The sequence below is a fragment of the Trematomus bernacchii genome, unplaced genomic scaffold, assembly GCF_902827165.1.
Source record: "Trematomus bernacchii unplaced genomic scaffold, fTreBer1.1, whole genome shotgun sequence".
NCBI lineage: Eukaryota > Metazoa > Chordata > Actinopteri > Perciformes > Nototheniidae > Trematomus > Trematomus bernacchii.
In genome coordinates, this window is record NW_022987582.1 from 5,332,116 (window position 1) to 5,342,147 (window position 10,032).

Sequence of the window (10,032 nt, forward strand, 5' to 3'; positions counted from 1 at the left end):
GTCTTGCTAGTGCGTTGCATGATGGTTAGTCATTTTGTCCGACTTGCTCTGGAGGCTCGCCTACATGAGACGTTGAAATCTCGCGGGACAAAGACGCCCGCAGACTTGAGAGCGAGGCGCGGCAAGGCGGCGCAGTTTCTCTCCACGGGCTGCGGAAGCGAAATGCTTGATGGGAAACGACTTGCTGGTATCTCGAGCTGAGCGCTCATTGGTGGGTTTTACCCCGTGCTGGTGATGAAACTCTCCATTGGCTCGGCAAAAGTGTGTTGTTGTTTTGTGTCAGTTTTACGTCGCCACTTCCATTCACATTTTTCATCATTGTTCCACAATGTTTATCATCATTAAATTAATATCTATATATTTGTATACTATACTTGCACTGCTTACCGTTGTCATACTTTATATATCTTAGCATATTCATACAACACACTGTTAATCAGAGTTGGGTGTAACGCGTTACAAAGTAACGCGTTACACCCATTATTTTGCCCATTATTTTGAGTTCGTCCGAAGAATAGACAGGAATGTGACGGTGAGGTGCAAACTGTGTCCAGGGGCCTCATTCATAACGCCTTGCGTAGGATTGACGTAGGAAGGTTGCTTACGTAGTACAAAGCACAAAAATAGGTACATACATTTTCCGCCATTTTCCGATTCACAAAACATTGCGTACCGGCGAGGGAAGTGCGTACGGCACTCCCTACGCCTGTTTCCCTTTATAAATCACAATCGACTCGTAACGCCCATATTTGCCTATACATAGTCAAAGAAACGCCCATTCATTCATTCATTTTGACTGACTGCATGAAGAAGATCGCAGGAAATGACGATAGAACAGCTAAAAAAGACATCTCACACCGTGTCAGATTTAGGTTATTGTGGGGAGGTCGAGATAAATCATATTGTTTGGTGGATGCAGTTTGAACCAGAGTAGCAGCATGGAGGTCGGATCGTCACCAAAATAAATAAATAAGTGGTCCGAAAAAAGTTAATGACAAAAAAAATACACATAACCTTCCTTAGGCAGTTGTTTGTCCCGGGGACAGGAGACACCCCCTTGATGAGAAACTGTAAGAAATGATCGGGGAATCCCTCCGGAGTGGAGTCATGACGACTGGATCTGAATTATTTTTGTTGTATTTGGTGGTTTGTGTTCCAGCTGTCGATCAGCAACTATATATCCATAATCCACCAGTTAAAGGAAATACAACTAATGGATTGTGTTATATTAGCTGTACAATTTACCACATATGGTGTTCTTAGTTTCCATACCTCCTGTGTTTTACGAGCTACTTATCAAGTCTTGGCAAACGGCATAAAACACGATTAAACGTGATAGTATATAAAACCATGCTCGTATCTACAACCTATAGAAATGCAAAACGGCGTCAGTTTAGACGTAATTCTGTCCCCCTGCTTACCGCATCATTTATGAGAAAACATTTCATAACATTAACACAACATATTCGAGGTGGTTTTAAATAGCATATCCGTATTTATTTATTTCTCCAAGTTATGTTTTTGTGTGCACTGAGGAGTTTCAAACAGGCGTTTGTTTAATCATTTAAAGATTGGCTTTAATCAATGTTTGAAAATGAATTCTTCATATTTGATAAATGAGAGGTAACATTTTATTTATGGTATTATTTCCACATATTTCTCTCCATTCTTCCTTCTGCCAACGGTGTCGCAGTTTCTCGTCTCTCCCGTTTGTGTGCTTAGTGCGTACGCATGGGTTAGAGTTTGCGTGGAGGACAGCACATTTTCCCGTCAAGTTAGTATTTTATAAATCGCAAACATTGCGTAGAAACTGGCGTACGCCATTTTTTGAGCGTATATCCCTTTATAAATGAGGCCCCAGGCCAGAAGCTGTTATCCACTGCTGTAAATACCACGTCAAACCTCAACAAACACCTGCAAAGAACACATGCTAAGGTGAAGCTAATAGCTAAGGACCGGACCCCCGAACCCAGAGTGAGGATGTTGTGAGTGCGCCGCCGTCGACTCTGAAGCGGCACAAATTAGAATTTGGAGGACCGGTAACCAAAGCAGAGATGGACAGGCTTGTAGCATCCTTCATAGTAGAGGTAATGTTGCCCATTTGCACAGTGGAATCACCATCGCATCGTTCAGAGATATACTGCGCAAAATACAGATAGCAGGAGACAGAGGACAGCCATGGTCAGAGCTATCTGGATCAGTCTTATGTGACAATGGAAACTGAACTAAAGAGAACATTTGAAACTTTAGCAGTCTGCGTGATCTGCCTGTAGGGAGGGGCGGGCCGGCCCTGCGAGTAAAGTAACGAGTAAAGTAACGAGTTACTTTATGTAGAGAGTAACGAAGTAGTGTAATATATTACTTTTTTTTAAAGTAATATGTAATATGTAATATATTACTTTTTTTTAGTAACGACCCCATCTCTGCTGTTAATACTAGGCTAGGCTACTGTGTATATAGTGTATTCATACCCCTCACTGTTTATTCATTATTCAATTCATTCTATATTTTATTCTGTAGATTGTGTACATTACTTTTCACTTTACTGCTTTATGCACTCCTGGTAAGCTAAACTGCATTTCGTTGTCTCAGTACCTGTAATCTGTGCAATAACAATAAAGTTGAATCTAATCTTGAGCAGGAACACATGTATTTACTTAGTACATATCTGACATTAACGATTAAACACATTTGTCCATTCTTTATCAATCAATCAATCAATGTTTATTTATATAGCCCAATATCACAAATGTTACATTTGTCTCAGTGGACTTCACAGTTTGTACAGAATATCAGTATGACAATACGACACCCTCTGTCCTTACGTTTCACATCATACAAGGAAAAACTTCCAGAGAAAAACCCACAGTTTAAAGGGGAAATGGGAGAAACCTCAGGGAGAGCAACAGAGGAGGGATCCCTCTCCCAGGACGGACAGACGTGCAATAGATGACGTGTGCATTTATAAATGCAAACCGAGTCAAGCTGACTCCGGAGGTGGCGGTATGCACCTTAAAGTTGTTTGAAATCCGCCAAAAAAACGAGAGAAGAAGAAGAAGAAGAAGAAGAAGAAGCCGACTCCGAGCTGTCCGACTTCAGGCAAGTTTTTTGAGACCTCCCCCGGCTGCGATCGGCTATTCTCGTCTACTTTCGAGGCGAGCCGCAGCTCGTCTCAAACAAGCCTAGGGTGTTTCTCAATCGCCAGTACGCTTGCTTGGTAGCACATGTCTGCCGAGCATCTTGCTTCAGAAGCGAGTCAAGAATACTTCCTGGTATTCGGAAAACGAAGTGTGGAACACGCTAGCAAGTGTGCAGGTGTGCGTCATATGAGAGGCCCCCGCCTTACATCTTCCGCCACAGATTTGGGGAAATTGGTCCGTGCGCAAAGCATTGTGGGGATTTTAAGACCGCGGAGTCTACTCATGTGCAGCCTCGATATTTCTCCAAACGGAGTACGCCGGGCTCGGTAGATTTCCAAGTATGCTGGAGATTGGAACAGTACTTCGGCGGCACTCGATGACGTAGTATGCTTGAAATAGTGGCTCTGAAGCAGCTTTACTCGCGATTGAGAAACACCCCCAGTCTGTAGGGAAGGAGTGCGCTCCCGCTCACGGGAGACTGCTCGCGCTGCGCTCCGCAGCAAACATCTGTGGGGCGAGTTGAAAGTACGTTATGCTGGCCGCGGTGTCTAAATAATGCTTCCGGGCCAGCGGGTATAATGTCGAGCCCTGAGAGTCCACAGATTATATTGGTATACGTTTCATCCCTGTGCGATCAAAACTCTCTGTTCAATAAAAGAACATTTTACCTTGAAAATCAATGCATTCTAATAGCGGGTCAATTTGACCCAGGTGGCGGTTTTAGGTATAAAAGATCTCTGGCGGTTCTAGTGTTAAAATAAAATAAAAAAAATGTTAAGCTTTGCAACTAGTGGATATGTTACACTGAGGAATATACTAACTTGAACCACTGATTGTTCTATTGAGAAAGAACACTGTTTTTGTACTGTTTTGTTGATGTGAAATGTACCCTAAATTATAGAATCAGTCAATGCTGAACGGCTAGCCTGCTCCGGAGCAGGATAGGTTCCAGGATAAGAGATCAACTCAGTGAAAGCACCGCCTGCTGACCAATCAGAGCTCAGTGTGCGGAGTTCTTCTTCTTCTTCTTCTTCTTTGCTTTAATGGCGAATCGCTTCCACTTGGAGCATATATCGCCACCTACTGTTGATTTATTTAATGTCCATGTGTTAAATCCTTGTCCTCAGACCAGTGTTTTTGAGAAACTTGAAGATCAGCTTGTTTACTTCATTTCTTGAGTTACTTGCGAATATTGCCTTGAAATCCATGTCCCTGATGTTAAGTTGTTCCAGTGCAGTTTTCAGAATGAGTCTTTGCCTTGTATATTCCGGGCAGCTAAAAAATACATGATGTATTGTCTCTGATTGTTGGCAATGGCAACCATCACAATTGCCAGTTGGATGTTTTCCAATCAGATGCAGTGATGAGTTTAATCCAGATTGACCCAATTTTATCCTGCTGTTAATGTTCTGTTCTCTTCTATTAATCCCCCAAGTGCTTTCCGTTCCTACTTCCCTTTGTATCTGGTATAAATGTCTTCCTTTAGTGTCGCTGTCCCATAACTTTTGCCATTGTTGCTTGATAATAACTTTCGTAACTGATTTGACTTCTGCTCTACTGATGGGTACTATTATATCGATCTGGTTTGCTTTCAATCCATTTTTTGCCAGTTGATCCACTATACCTCATTACCTCTAATACCCACATGCGCTGGAATCCACAGAAATTGAACAACAATTCCCAAATGCACTAACCTAAACATGATGTGCAACATTTCATGTAGAATATCCTGATGACATACTGATGAGAAGTTATTTATACTCTCCAAAGCTGCGCTGGAGTCAGAGCAAATGACCACTCGCATTGGCTGTAGGCCTACTTCCTCTATCCACTGAAGTGCTAGTGAGATAGCCATCATCTCCACTGTGTATACTGCGATGTGATCACTCGCTTGCTTTTCCACTTTGACCTTTAACTCAGGAACATAAAATGCACAACTAGTTTTACCATTTTCTGGATTTTTGGATCCATCAGTAAATATCTGTATAAACTGCCCATATTGTTCATGTAGAACAGTGTTCACGTAAGCCTGCACATTGATTTTATTTTTCATTGAATGTAACCGTTTCAATAAGGATAAATCTATTACAGGTTGAGGTAGCAACCATGGTGGAACAGCTGATAACAACAGTGTGCAGAGTTTAAAGCGATCAAGTCATATTACAGGATAAAGGAAATACAGTTTAAACTGCCGTTGCAGGAAAGACGGCCGGCCAAAATCACCGACTGTGTGAACGTGAAAATGAATAGAATATCACCTCCCATCTTCAGAGCAATCTGACTATTATATCATTAGCGTTAAGAAAGCTTACTTAAAGTTTTTTTTCAAAATACCAAACAGTTCACCCATTTTAGCCATGCCTCTTACCAGGGGCGTCGCCTGGACCTGAAAACATTCGGGGCTTAGCCCACAGTGGCGGCGGCACTACAGTGGCATTTTTTACTGCAACACTCCCCACACGCACACACACAGTACACCCGCGACTGTTACAATGAAGGCTCGTGGGGAGCTCACCTCCTCTAGGGGGGTCCGGGGGGATGCTCCCCCGGGAAGATTTTTTTTTAAATATTGAAGTTAAATGCATCAATCTGGTGCACTTTGAGAGCAAAATGAAGAGATCTATGGATACTAGGGATGCCAGAAACTGACCATGATCAAATTCGAAAATCGGACAGCCCTGGCGAATATTAATCGATTATTCGCTGGCATCCCTAATGGATACCTCTCTCAACACCCATATGAAGCAGAACTGTAAACAGATGTACTTTTTCTTTATGGATATTTTACTAATCACTCCCCTTTTAAACTCTATTCTTGTTTTACTGCCATATAGTATTTCATAACTGTTTTTCCTTTATTCTCTTTTTTTTAATAACTATAATGATCATATGAAGATGTGCCGCGGAAATAATCTTTTGAATAATTTGTGACCAAACCGTTTGAGACCCACTGAGATAACTTAGACTAAAGTTAACTATCTAAACACTCAGAGAGTCCTTTAGCTCACCTGAGTCTCTCAGTCTGAGAGGAGAGGACTCTCCTCCAGCTTCTTGTGGAACAAACAGCTCCTTATGTCCGTTAGTGCAGCTTGCTAACCAGATGCTAACAACACGGTCCATGCTGACACCGGTCCCTCCCTCCCCCTCTCTCCCTCTCTCTCTCCCCCTCTCTCTCTCTCTATCACACTAAATGCGCTATTGCCACACACACACACAGAGCCGAGCTTGAATGACACAAGCACACGTTTATTTCCATGCAACTCTCTGATTGGTCTGGTGTCATGCCTCTGTTGCATTCACTGAACACGGGAAATTACAGTGCTGCCGTCCTCTCTTGTGTCATGATGAGGTTCACGTAAAGCACGGTTAATGTATTATATTATTGAGGGAGAATTGTCCGGGGCTACAGAAAAAACATTCGGGGCTAAAGCCCCGGATGCCCAGGCCAGGCGACGCCACTCATAGATATATATATAAACACTAGATGGCTCATGGGAGATTTTCCAGCGTAGCTCACCGGCCGCCATCTTGCTACAGTCAACAGCTACTCTGGTACGCGCTATGGTAGCTGTTGTAAGGTGAGTGATCTGCACAAAAATACTCTTAACTCGCTGAAATCTTGACTGATTTACAAACGGTTTGGTTTATTATAAACATTATTAGCATGGCTATGATACAGGATGCTTGGACATGTTGAAATTGCAGCTTTTCTTTGTGTATGTGGTTGTATTTATTAGCTGGCTAATAACAAGAGGCTGTGAGTGAGACCTAGTATTACAAAGTTGACCCAGCAACTTTACACCAGTGGGAGAGGCAGAACTGCTCTTTCTTTTCAACATAACTTAAGTTACACATGATTTCTTCCAAGTGGTTTGGCTTGTTAAAAACATCTTACATTTAGATACATTATGATCAGGGGTGCACATAACTGGTACGCAGGTACGCATGCGCGGCAACAATCTGAAATGCGTACCGCCACTTGTGTCACAAAGCGCATTTGCGTACCGACGTACTTGTGAAGCTTTTCCAGAAGGCGGTTAGATCACCGGACGACAGAGTCGGTCTCCGTGTGCACAGACAGGGCTGCTATTAACGTTGGTCTGGACAGCAGCCCTGCGCTAAAACAGCTGATCACAACGTTCACACGCTCCGCGGTCACGAAGCTCTGTACTCCACTACCACCCCCCCCCCCCCCCCCCACCCCCAGTTGACAACCGCGAAGCGCTGTAGTCCCCCCCCCCCGTTGACAATCGCCGCGAAGCGCTGTGCTCCTCGATTGTCCTTACACTCTCTGTCTCTCACCCTAAAACCAGACCCTTTCTTTTTAGACTAAAATGTCAGGTATCTCTAGGGTCCGTTTGGTGTTGTTGTCTCATAACCCGTTTAACCTGTTTCACGCCTTCCCCCCGGTACCGGGCGGATAAACGCGTCATTTGCAGGAAACAACGTCTAAGGAATCTTAATATTGAATAAAACTATGAATGTGTTATATCCATGTAACGGGAAGAAACTCAGCTAACTGATCTTTTTAATTTTTTTTTTCAAAAAAAAACCCACAATGCTAGCACTCAGCCTCTGAATTAGCCTCGATCGAAAAAACGGGACCGACAAAGGCACATAAACTCACTCAGAACTCCCTTATTACTTATCCTAGATGCACAACCAAACACTATTTTTTGGTGTCCTGGAGACACTGAATCTAACGGTGCCCACCTCAACACTCAGTGATAAACATTCGCGACGCTATCAACGAAAGCGTACATCATCACATGTGGAGCCAAGAAGCTAAACATATAAATATGGCTTACCTTGGTCAAAAGTGGTCTTCAATGGCATTAAAACGATAAAAAAACGATGCTGCAGTTAATCCATAGGTTCATCCTATGTGTCTGTGCCTTCTTTGAAATTATTTCTGATAATCCATAAGCAATACAACTGCGTTTTAGTTTCCAAACTCCAGAAGGAGACATTCCTCCAGTTTAGTTTCGCTTTCCACACGCGAAGCGGCAACATTTTTTCTTTACAATGTGTGTCTATGTGAGTATCCTCCTTCGATTCTATTGGCTCTAACAGTCACAAGGGTATGTCAACCAACCAGATCGAGCAAGGGGGGCCAGAGATAGGTCAAATCCACCCAAATGACCCCAGATGGCCCAGTTTTTGGCTAAATCTCTCTAAAAAGGTCAAATTTCACTTGTTTTGCATCAATCTTGATACAGGGTACTTATTATATGTTGTACTTTGGATTCCTAAAGCTTTTAGTCTACTAACCCATCATCCAAGGGTAGTTTTCACTATCTGTAAAAAATAATTTTTGGACGGACACTATAATTTACAGTTTTTTACTATGTAAAATCTGAATTTTCTTTAAAATAAAAAACATTTATATTGATTCTGACACTTCTACATCCAACTCACAGGTTTATCATTACTTTGAGAAAAGATTATTAATTTAACCCTTTTAGAAGGGAAGATATGGTCATTTGTTCTGGGAATGTCATTTTCGAGCCTGAGACCTGAAAAACAGGCTCAGAGTGGAACAGGTTAAACCATGCCATTCAGCCAAATATATTACAACCTTCTCCAATAAATAAGTGTGTTATAACTTAAGCAGTTGGGCCTACCACGCTCGGCCAAAGAAAGACTTGGCAGCATCTCAGCTTCAAATAGGCCTGTAGTTAAAAACTTTGGTCAGCTGTTACACCCACTTGTCGTCTATGATTTATTGTGTTTTGCACTTTAACCACATTAGGAAAATCGCCCAAAGAAGGACCTAATTATAATTTCTGTCATAGCAAAGGTCATGCCTGCTAAACATATGTCATTAATGTTACTTTAATGAACCTTTTCTGTTGCTTCAGCATATGAAACTTTGTATCTCTCTACCTCCTTTGCCTTTTTCTGCACTTCGCAGCCCTGATACGCAGCACTATGTTCCCCACATATGTTTATGTTTGCTCAGTCTGTCTAATAAACCCATAAAATGGTTGTGAAAGAATACCAAAGCTGAGGCTGGACGATGATTGACTGTTGGTGTGCCACCGTGTGTCTTATTGGTTTTGTGTTATACTGTATTTTATTGTGTGCAGCTGGCCCTTATCTCCAAGACACATTTAAAACAAAATAACCTTGAACCTTGAAGCCCCATCTCTCCCCACCTGCCCCTGCTTCCTACAGTACATCCCCTCCACACCACACCAAGTTGTTCTTCTTAATAATAATACATTTATTTTGGGGGGCCGCCTTTCATAACACCCAAGGACACCTTACATATATAGGGGCAATATAGGGAACAATTAAAACAATTAAAACAGTGGATTTAGTGAGATATCAGCTGGGGTAAGACAAACAACAGTAAATGGACTACAGAAGGACACAAATGGACACAGGGTACAGTTTATATTATTCTTGGGCTTTTTTCGACTACAAGAATTCAGCGCACCGTGCTGTGAAGTGGTAACGTATTTCAAAGGTTCTGGATTTGTTTACAAATCTAGAAACTAAATACAAAACTAAGACGATATGAAGATCTCATGTCAAAAATAATTGTGATAAATGAGACAGAACTGGCCTGTCAGTGAGCTCATTTTATGTTGGTTTGGTTCTTCTGATAAAAGGTGTGAATATCTAAATAATATATACCACCATATGCTATTGTCATTAGTTGTGTCCCTGTTCTTCAAGCTAAGGCATTGCTAAATTAACAACTCTTGGCTTACAGAGTGGTAACATGAGACCGATTTTTATATATAAAATATAAATATATTTTAATTTTATAATTTATTTTAAATATTAACAATATAATAAAAATAAATGGAAATATATACACCGGCAAATATTTAATATAAATACCTTGTGTGTGTGTGTATAGCTATTGCTTTATCTGCTTAAT